Consider the following 10,867-nt stretch of genomic DNA (forward strand, 5'->3'; position numbering starts at 1 on the left):
TCATGCAGTGTGAAAAGAGCAGCGACCTGACTACTTTGAAAATCGTGCAGTCTGAAAGAGCCATAACAATAAATTAAAGTAGTAAAAATAATAAATGTGAGAAATCTCCTTTTCCTCTATCCCAGCTCTCTCTGTATTTCACTTTTATATTTAACAGATTTACACAACAGTCTTTGAGTTTTACTTGATCACAAAAGGAAATTAAGAGAGAATGATAAAGTAGTTTTTCAATTTCTTTTATTGAGGCCAACAATAATGGCTTGCTCAATATATTTTCAAAATAAGCAAGGATCAGTAAACAGACAAACAAGTTTAAATAATAACCAAATCATCAGGAGAGGGCCAGGCCAAAATAACAAACAAAACAGGGACTTTCTAAAGTTTAAACCCAATTAAATTACCTAACAAAAAAACGAAATCAAAGGCAAGTACCTCTCTCCCTGACTAACAAAGAATAAACAGGAGAAAAGTTCAGGAATAGATACTCCAAATAAAATTGCACCCGTCTCCCTAAACGGTTGAATAACTTAAACTCACACAGTCTAAGAGCTTGTGGTCCTCAAACACAGATCACACAATTCTCACAAATAATGTTTGACAAGTCACACTACAATGTCTGTGATAGCCGTAGAGGGATTCCTCCTGAACAATGTGTCTTTGGTGCTTTATACCCTCTCCTGTTAATCAGCAGCAGCTGCAGGTGATTTGGGGTGCTGCATGACAGAGAGAGAGAGAGAGAGAGAGAGAAGGAGGGAAGAAACATCGGCAGCACACATAAGCACAAGGTGTGTTCGACATCGTGTGCGGCTGGATGCAACCGATCGTCGAGAATAGCCGCGTGCAGGCGGGGAGGAGCTGCAAACGGAGACGTGAAGTCGGACAATTTCTGGTTCCCGTAGTGACGGCTCACGTGGTGTTTGCATGCTTTACCACAGCTTAAGTGAAATAAATGCAACATTTGCCAAATAAACATATATTTCAGACACATTTTCATTCAACACTTTACTGCTTCATAGAGCATCTGTTTGAACTAGAATAAAGTTCAAAATAAGCCTATAATCAATGATGTGGAGTCAACGTTTTTTTTAATCATTTTTATTTTGATAAATATGATAAACATGACACAATATAACATTACTACATAAAAAGACTAGCTGTTTACTGTTATAAAAAACAGATTTTTGAGCTTTAGGAACTAAATGTGTGAGAATAAACACGAAACGCACGTGATCGTTGTCATGCGTTGAATCCGGCGAATCGTGGAACAGCTGTGACATCATCAGAATGTTGAGTCCTCCGGCTACTCTCGTATCGCTCTCGCGGTACTTTGATGGCATATGTCACAGTCACGTGGAGTCAGCGCTGCATCAAGTCAGACAAAATTTCTAACCGGCATGCACTGTTTTAAGTCAGCCGCCGATCGGTCTGCGCAGAGCTGCATGAAGTCGAACAAGCCTATAAACTCTAAATATTATGTCATGGGACGTAACAGTTAATTATCTCATTAACTTTACCACTTTTAAAGGGGGGGTTGACTGCTTTTTTTCTTTGCATGATTGTGTTTATGGGGTGCAATATACCATGTATTCGTGGTTTTTCTTTTTTAAAAAGTCCTATTTTTCATAAATTTCACCTTTATTGTAAGCCGCGTTCTCTTCTGTCTCATGAACGAGCGGTTGACTTCCTGATTCTATGAAACCACTCCCTCAGAAACACGTAGTGGGCTCAGATTGGTAAGTTTGGGCCGGTGTGTTGTGATTGGCTAAACTGTCGCTCACGTTGTCCAGAAGGTTAACGTCCATTACCTTTATGGGCGAAAAGTGCATGCCAAAGGTCCAACCATGTAAATAAAGGAGACGATACAATGGTCGCAGTTTGAGGCAGAATCAGACCGAGGAAGCCGTGATGAAGAGAGTCAAACAGAACCTCACCACACACGGCTCTTACAAAACGTTTCTAAATGATAATTTGCTACATTTTTTAGCTTTATACACATTTGTTTTACACAATAGCATCTGACTGGCAACAATAGCAACTGACTGGCTACGAACGTTGTACTCAAACAGCGTTGGCATAAGTTTACGTTCTTGGTCAAATCGAAAATAACGTCATAAAGCATATATACATGAAAAATACGTTTACAACATTAGTACTTATACAAAATTCAGGTCCATAATGTTTGTACACATTTTTCGTAGACACAAAATAGCATAACTAGTAGCCTATATTGACTATAAAGCCAGCGCTGGCATTTGAAAAAAATAAAACACAAATTAAACATGCAAATACATTTAAAATGATAAAGTCTTAGCCTACTTACAGGTTGTGGCCCAACAACTGCTGCCTCTTGTTTTAAAGTCGGAACTGCTTCATATTTTAGTAACAATTTCTTGTTGAATCCGGTGTTGAATTCGTGGAGATTCTGGAAGCTGTCTTCTGTAAAATTTGCAGCACAGAGAGCTAAATTACGATCGTCACTTTCAGGAACATAATCAAACATAAATTGTATCCATTGTTGACGAAGTACAGCGTCTGTGGGAAGTTCAAACACAGAAGACCTGACAGCTGACAAACATAAAGTTTATCCATTGTTGACAAAGAACAGCGTCCGTGGTAAGCTCGAACACAGAAGACCACACACTCGACGAGCCGCTTAAATATGCGCATGCCCTTTTCTGCATATTCTGGAGGGAGGGTTGATGCAAATGTATGGGTTAGTGACGTCTAAAACCCAGCTATAGTCCCAATCGAGTCATTTTTGTAGGCAATTATACTTCCTGATTTTTAAAAGACGATATCTCTGCTTACACTGAACTTTCAGCGCTGCAACTTCACAGATACTGTTCATGCACCAGCAGCAACATTACACTCTATTTAAAATCAAAAAAGTGAAATCCCAGTCAACCCCCCCTTTAACATTCTTTAGATTGGGACAATGGCTACGTTCACACTGCAGGCTGAAATGACCTAATTCCGATTTTTTTGCCCCTATGCGACCTGTATCTGATCTTTTCAAATGCGACTCAGGCCACTTGGGTATGTGGTCCAAATCCGATAAGTATCCGATCTTTTGAAATGCGACTTCAATCTGAACGGCCAGGTCACATATATCCGACCCGCACATCATTGAGGACACGGTGTTTCTCAATATGCGTTCTTGTCTGTACTTGTGTTCTTGTGGACTTGTGAAACGTCATCAGTCACTGCCCAATTACTGTTCCAATTCAAAGTTCACATCTAGCCAAGTCCACTTCAAATCCCCGGATGTGTTCTTGATCCGCCCCGTTTACCGAGGATGCATCGAGAGTTGACTTGTGTGGACTTGAGATAGCCAGGTATCCCAGAATGCATCTCGCGTCAACCAGAAAGCGTCAATGAGAGGCGAAAATCCGCGAAATATCAAAATACTACTGTTATTGAGTCATGAATGTAATTTTAAGAGTGTTTCAGGCAAGAATGTGGTTGTTTAAATCTCAAATCTGTGATTTATTTATAAAGATAGCACCTATTTCAAAAATTTGTCTGACGTTTTCGGAGTCCTGACATCCAAGCCTTCGCCGGCGCCCAGCGCTCTTCAACCCCGACTGGAACAGCTTTTCCTCGGCTAGTGCTTCTGACGTTTGCCGCTGGCACAGATGTCTCGTCTAGTGGATAAACTTGACGTATAATTCGTCTTGAGAAAAAGTCTATCTTTGGTCTTGTCTCATTTAACTTGTTTGTTCCATGGCAAAAAAAAAATCGTTCTATTGTGTTATTAATGAGCAAGCACTGTTACTGCATTCAGATATCAAATATAGACATTAGAAAATACATGAAACGAACATTTCAGTAATCATACTGATAACTTCTATAACTGAGTAAAATCTCACACATAAGTCACAGATAAGTCAATCCACTCATGTGATATTTAGAAAGAAAACCTTGATAATAGTCACTCATTACATTTACACTGAAGCAGCAGTTTATTCCAAAATCCACACCCTTCACAGCCAAAATAAACATCTGTTTGCTGTAGGGCTGGGCTCAGTTATGCGATCAAGTACACTCTGTTCCATTTGCAGAAGAACCGGACTTGTGTCCTCTCGTCCCCGGGAGTTCGTTCTCCTGAGTCGAACTTGGCAAGTCTGAACTACCAAGGACGCAAGTCCGAACTTTGCGTACTTGGTATTGAGAAACGGCTATAGAGTCTATTCTAACGAGCTGAGGATCTGAATCAGGTGTGTTAAATAAGGGAGACATACACAATGCAGTGGGTCCTGAGGACTGGAGTTGAGAACCACTGATCAAGATAATGCGCTATAAGGCTACTAATCAAGGAACCAGCTTTACACGTCTCTTCAGTAAAGCCGGTTCCTTGATTCACCTTCACCTGCATTCAGATGGAAACGTAAAAATATTTTATCGGATGTGCCTTTCGTTTACACGGCGCAAAAAAGTGAAATCTTAAAAACGCCCGACCGCCGGGTTCCCGTGTAAACGGTAAAAATGCAAAAGTCTGCTTGACAGTGAAGCTTGTACGCAGGCGCGTGGACTTGGTGCTGTTGTAGTGTGCACTCCTAGCCGCCTGAAGTGCATACTACATTGAATTTCACACACTTTTGCGTCACCATTTGCACAAGGATTTCCCACACAAAACGCTCGTCTAAACACAGAATAAAAAGTGATGACGCAACGCCACTTTTGCGTTTTCTCTTCAGAATCGTTTCTGTGTAAACATAGCCTAAGTCACCTTTATGGCGATCAGTGATTTGCTTTAGTTGGACTCTTGACCTTTATACTTTCAATTTAAATGTTGTTTGTCTGCTGTGATTGATTTATAACAGTGAATAAAGAAAAGTGTGATCTGATAGTGTTGGTTATGTTTTAGCATAATCATGCTGTGATCTGAGTAATTAAACTTAATTAGATGTGAGTTAACTTGTTAGCAAATGTTTTGTGATGCTACAACTGTTACGTCGTTTATATGTACATTATAAGGAGGCTCTACACAAGGAAAACATCAGTATCTCCATTGAACCCACGGCTTTATTGTTCCCCCTACAACAACCACCTACACAAGGTTCCTACCCCAGTAGTTAACCTGATACTACATCCCCCTTTCTAAGCAAATGATAAACTTTGTGCAGATGGAAACATTAATAACATTAAGAGCATTTCTAAACTTTCACAGAAGGCTCTTCTGATTACTTATACTGAAAATATACCCCATGTCATAACTAAAATGACGATCAAGATCAGTAACAACCGTAACACATATTTTATGCTTTTTTTCATAAATTTGGCTGTAAAGTACTATGAACATGTACTTCTGTAACCTCTTTATCAACAACATAAATTGGCAACAATCAACTACTCCCTGCCCTCCCCCACTTCTCGGGTGCCATTCCTAAGAACGAACAAAGTCTTTCAAGTGAGATGGAGGATTCCTTACTCGGGCTGGGAAACGTCTTTCACATGCAGGAGACTGCTGACTGGCTAAACACTGTGCTCCAGGTTTGACAGAAGTGTGTGTCAGGAACTTTGCTATCAGGTGCTGGTTCAATTAGGTTAGCAGGTTCTCCAGGAGCTACAGGGGTTGGTGAAAGATGGTATCTGTTCCTTCTCAGAGTGCCCCCAGGTGTCTCAATGATGTATGACCTCGGCGTGCCAGCAGTAGACACCACCGTGCCTCTTTCCACTGTGTCCTTGACCCACACATGGTCACCAGGTTGAAGGTATGGCATGTTGCGTGCTCTGTGTCTTTGGTCATAATTCTGTCGCAGTTTTTGTCTGTACGTTTGCTCTGTCCTTTTCAGGCTATCCATGTCTACGCACCCTGGGTTGAGCTTGGATGGAATGACAGGAACTGGCGTTCTTATTTTCCTCCCCATCAGAAGTTCAGTGGGACTGTATCCATTCGCCAGGGGAGCAGCTCGATAAGCCATCAGGGCAAGATAGGGGTCGCTGGATTTCTTGAGAAGACTTTTGATTGTCCTCACAGCACGCTCCGCCTCCCCGTTGCTCTGTGGGAAATGGGGACTGGATGTCACATGATTAAAACCCCAATCCTGTGCAAACTGCCTGAAAATCTCAGATGCAAACTGTGGGCCATTATCTGAGCTAACCTCTTCAGGTATACCATGACGAGCAAAAATAGACTTGACATGATCAATCACAGCTCCAGATGTTGTAGATGTCAGTTTGGCCACTTCAAAATATCTGGAGAAATAGTCCACAATGACCAGGTATTGTTTGCTGTCTATCTGGAATAAATCCACTCCTACAGTGGACTATGGTCTTGGCGGAAACTCAGTAGACATCATCTTTTCTTTGAAATTGACTCTTTCTCGGCTACACACATCACATTTCTCTATCATGTTTGTCAGCTCTCTGCTGAGCCCCGGCCACCACACTGAATACTTAGCTCGCTCTCTACATTTTGTTATTCCCAGGTGGCCCTCGTGCAGCTTTGACAAAATGTCTCCCCTGAGTGATGCGATGTCTTTTCCAGCCACATGTGATATGGTGTAGGAAAAACGCATTAGTCGCATGCGCAGACGCTGTATGCGTGGAGGAAGTTCATCTAAACTCTTTGAGCCTAGTAGGGGAACCAGGGGCTTGTGGTCCGTCTCAATATGAAAACTCTTTCCAATAAGGAACTCCGCAAACCTCTCACAGGCCCATGTTGATGCTAGCGCCTCTTTCTCGATCTGGGCGTAACGTTGCTCTGTGCTGCTGAGGGCCCTCGAAGCATACGCCACAGGTTTCCAATCTGTGTCTGTGTGCCGCTGGAGAAGAACGGCGCCCATCCCAAATGAGGAAGAGTCAGCAGAGACAAGCGTTTCAGCATTCGGGTCATACAATGCAAGCCCTGGGGGTGTCGTCAGTTCTTTCTTGATCTCATCAAAAGCCTGTTGCTGCTGCGGCCCCCAGGCCCACATACTGGACTTTTTCAGCAGGTCTCTTAGTGGTCGTGTTCTCTCAGCCAAGTGAGGCAGGAACTTCCCCAGGTGGTTTGTCATTCCCAGGAAGCGTCTAACCTCACTGACGTTACTGGGTCCTGGCATAGCTTTTACAGCACTCACTTTATCAGGGTCAGCACTGACACCTGATGCCTCGATGACCTGCCCCAGGAATTTGATCCGGCTCTTAGAAAACTCACACTTGTCGTTGAGCGTCACTCCCGCCTCCTGCAGTCGTGATAGTACTCTCTACAATCTCTCATCATGCTCCGTCTGTGTGGCTCCCCAAATGAGCACGTCATCCATCTGACACAGAACACCCACTAGGCCCTCCAAGATGCGTGACATGCGCTTTTGGAAATGTTCTGGTGCTGACGAGATCCCAAAGCACAGGCGATTGTAACAATACCGCCCAAACGGAGTTATGAAAGTGGTTAACAGAGTTGACTCCTTGGACAGTGGAATCTGCCAAAAGCCTGTGTTGGCGTCTAGCTTTGAAAACACTTTGGCCCCAGCGAGCTGTCCTAAAGTGTGTTCAACTGAGGGGAGTGGGTGCTTCTCTCTCATAACTGATTTGTTCAGCTGTGTGAGATCGGTGCATATTCTCACCTTGCCTGTGCGTTTCGGCACCACCACCATAGGCGCACACCATTCAGTGGGCCCCTCCACCTTTGAGATAACACCCTGCTGCTCCATACGGTCCAGCTCCTCTCTGACCTTTGGCAGGAGTGGGAGGGATATGCGCCTAGGAGTTGAGAGGGAGAAAGGCTGAGCGCCTGGTTTCAGTACTATGTTGTACTCGCCCTCCATTTTACCAAGTCCACAGAAAAGCTTTGGGAACTCCCTTTTTACTGTCTCTTTGGAGTCAAGGCTGACGTTATTTATTCTTGCGACCAACTGCAGTGCCACTGCGGCAAGCCCGCCTAGCAGTGGTGTACACAGCCCCTCCACGACGTAAATTTCCTCTTTAGTACTTTTACTGTTTTTTGTGAGAGTGGCGGTGAACTTGCCCTTCACATCCAGACGAGTCCCTCCTGGCCCCAGCAGAACGCTCGTTGACTTCTCCAGCTTGCTGAACTGGCCCTGGTTATACAGCGTTTCAGATATAGCGGTGACGTCCGCGCCAGTGTCAATTTTAAAGCGTGCATTGAGATTCTCGACCTGTATGTCTGTCATCCATGGGCTTTCATTTGCATCTGCTGACAGTGAACCCATAAATGCAACTTCCTCACCAGTGTCCTCAATCACTGTAGCTACATGCATTTCACACATTCTTTTGGTTTTGCACACTCTGGCATAATGTCCCTTTTTTCTGCAGTTATTGCAAATTACCTCTTTAGCTGGACATTGCTGTTGGCAATGCCATCTTGAATCACCGCATCTGCTGCATTGTGCTTGTCTTTCCTTCTGTTTTCTCTCTGTTTGTTTGTATTGTGGCTTGGGTTGTTTTGGTATGCTTTGTTTTGCGCGTGCACGCTGTCGAGCTGAGCGTTAGATATCTCCATTTTGAAGTTCATTTTTAGCATTTCTTGTTGCTTCTTCACTTGCTCGCTTTGTTAATTGCTTTCTCTAAAGTCAGTTCGGGGTCAAGTTGAAGCTGTTCTGACAAGCGTTTATCTCTCAGACCCACAACAAGTCTATCTCTCACCATTTCGTCATGCAGAGCCCCGTACCCGCAGTGCTCTGCTAGACAGTGCAGCGCTGTGTGAAAGCTGTCTGCCGACTCGCCTATTTCTTGCTGTCTCCGGTTAAACTTTGCCCTCTCAAAGATCACATTTCTGCGAGTTACGAAATGAGCATCCAGCTTTCTCTTAACTGTCTCGTACTCACTCGCTTCCTCTGGGCTGAGGTGCAGGGAAACCAGTATATCCTCCGCCTCCTCCCCCATTGTGTAAATCAGTGCATTCACTTGATTTTCGTCCGCTTGTGTCTCCAATCCAGACGCGATGCGGAATCTGTCGAAGCGTTTAATCCATTTAGTCCAGTCTTCGGCTTTAAATGTGAACTTCTCTGGTGGAGAGACTTGAAACTGATTCATTTTGCCGTCCGTGAGCTCGCTAGCATTAGCGTTAGCCCCCAAAACTTCCGGTAATCGACAGAGAGAAAACAAATAAACAACTAGCCTGTGTCCTGTGTTATCTCTTACTTGTTCGACGTCCGTTAATATTACGCTTTTGCTTCTGACACCATGTTACGTCGTTTATATGTACATTATAAGGAGGCTCGACACAAGGAAAACATCAATATCTCCATTGAACCCACGGCTTTATTGTTCCCCCTACAACAAGCACCTACACAAGGTTCCTACCCCAGTAGTTAACCTGATACTACAACAGCATGTGTGTGTGTGTGTGTAATTGAGTAAACACACTCACACTGTGGGAATGTATTCCACAGGAAAGGCATTGGCGGTGTACCTTATCAACAGAAATCTTTTACCCACAGCTCTGGAATGAGGAAGAACACAGGTAAAGACAATGGCGTTAAACACAAGGCATTGTGACACAGGATAGTAACATCTTGAATGACTAATTGCTGTAGGGCTGAAATCTCATTTTGTGCCTTTCACTTCCTTCAAAAAAATTTGCAAACTTTTCAAAAATGCATAAAAAAGAAGCTGTTCACGTTAAATTGAAACAAATGTCCTCCGCACATAATGTCTCAATTATTACATAATGCAGTTAATTTTACAACGAAATTAATCTTTTAACATGTAAACTAGGAGAGAAAAAATAGTTGGTAACACTATTTTAATGTACCCTTGTTACACGTTACATGCATTTACTATCGTAATAATTATAAATTATGCATAATTACATGCAACTAAATCAAACCCTAACTAGGGGTTGGGAATCGAAAATCCATTCCAATCCTGGTATCGAATACTTGAGGTCAGGAATCAGTATGGAAGTAAAATAATGCCAAATGTCTTTGAAACAAAAAGCCTGTTGAATTGTACTACTTGAAAAAAATGTGCATTGCATTAACCCTGCTTGTATTTTAATACATTGTATTTTTAGGGCTTGCATTTTGGGGCTGAAATTTAGCATGGTTGAAATTCAAAACATTTCAAACTAATTTTCATTAGTAAAATTTCAATAATCCATATTCACCTTTCATATTTCACTTCCAAAATATTCAAACTGATTAAAAAAATAACCTATAATATTCAACAGGTGGTTTTCGGTCCATTTTATTTCACTTTGCAAATTCACTTCCACAAATTCAGTGGTTCAAATTCGACAGTAAATTCAACGTTGACGTCCAGGAACTGTAGGAAACGCGGTGGATTACCGAGCATAATCTCCATCTGCTGTTAGTTGATCTCACCAGCAGGGGTGCAAGCGCGTGTTGTTGACGAAGACCAGAGCAACAGTTAGAGCAAGCCATTCATTCATAAAAACATATTTACAACAATGTAAGTGTATCTGTAATTTATTATGTTTTATGTGAAATTCAGTGTCTTCAAGATTACTTTTCCTGTGTAGCCTACACATGCATCTCTACCGTAAACGAGATTATAAAGTGATTCCCCCAATGCGTATGTACAGATCCAATGCTACATTTGAGTTTGACATATCTATTGGTTGTTTAGTTGCCTCCTCAACCTTATATTGCGGTGATGTGCTGCATGCATAAATAGTGTTTCCCTCATGTTCAAGAAACCAATTTGAAATGATTCGAGCTTTGTGACATGGTGCATTATCCTGCTGGAAGTAGCCATCAGAGGATGGGGACATGGTGGCCATAAAGGGATGGACATGGTCAGAAACAATGCTCAGGTAGGCCGTGGCATTTAAACGATGCCCAGTTGGCACTAAGGGGCCTAAAGTGTGCCAAAAAAACATCCCCCACACCATTACACCACCACCACCAGCCTGCACAGTGGGAACAAGGCATGATGGATCCATGTTCTCATTCTGTTT

The sequence above is a fragment of the Pimephales promelas genome, chromosome 3 (assembly GCF_988280905.1).
Source record: "Pimephales promelas chromosome 3, fPimPro1.hap1.1, whole genome shotgun sequence".
Taxonomy (NCBI): Eukaryota; Metazoa; Chordata; class Actinopteri; order Cypriniformes; family Leuciscidae; genus Pimephales; species Pimephales promelas.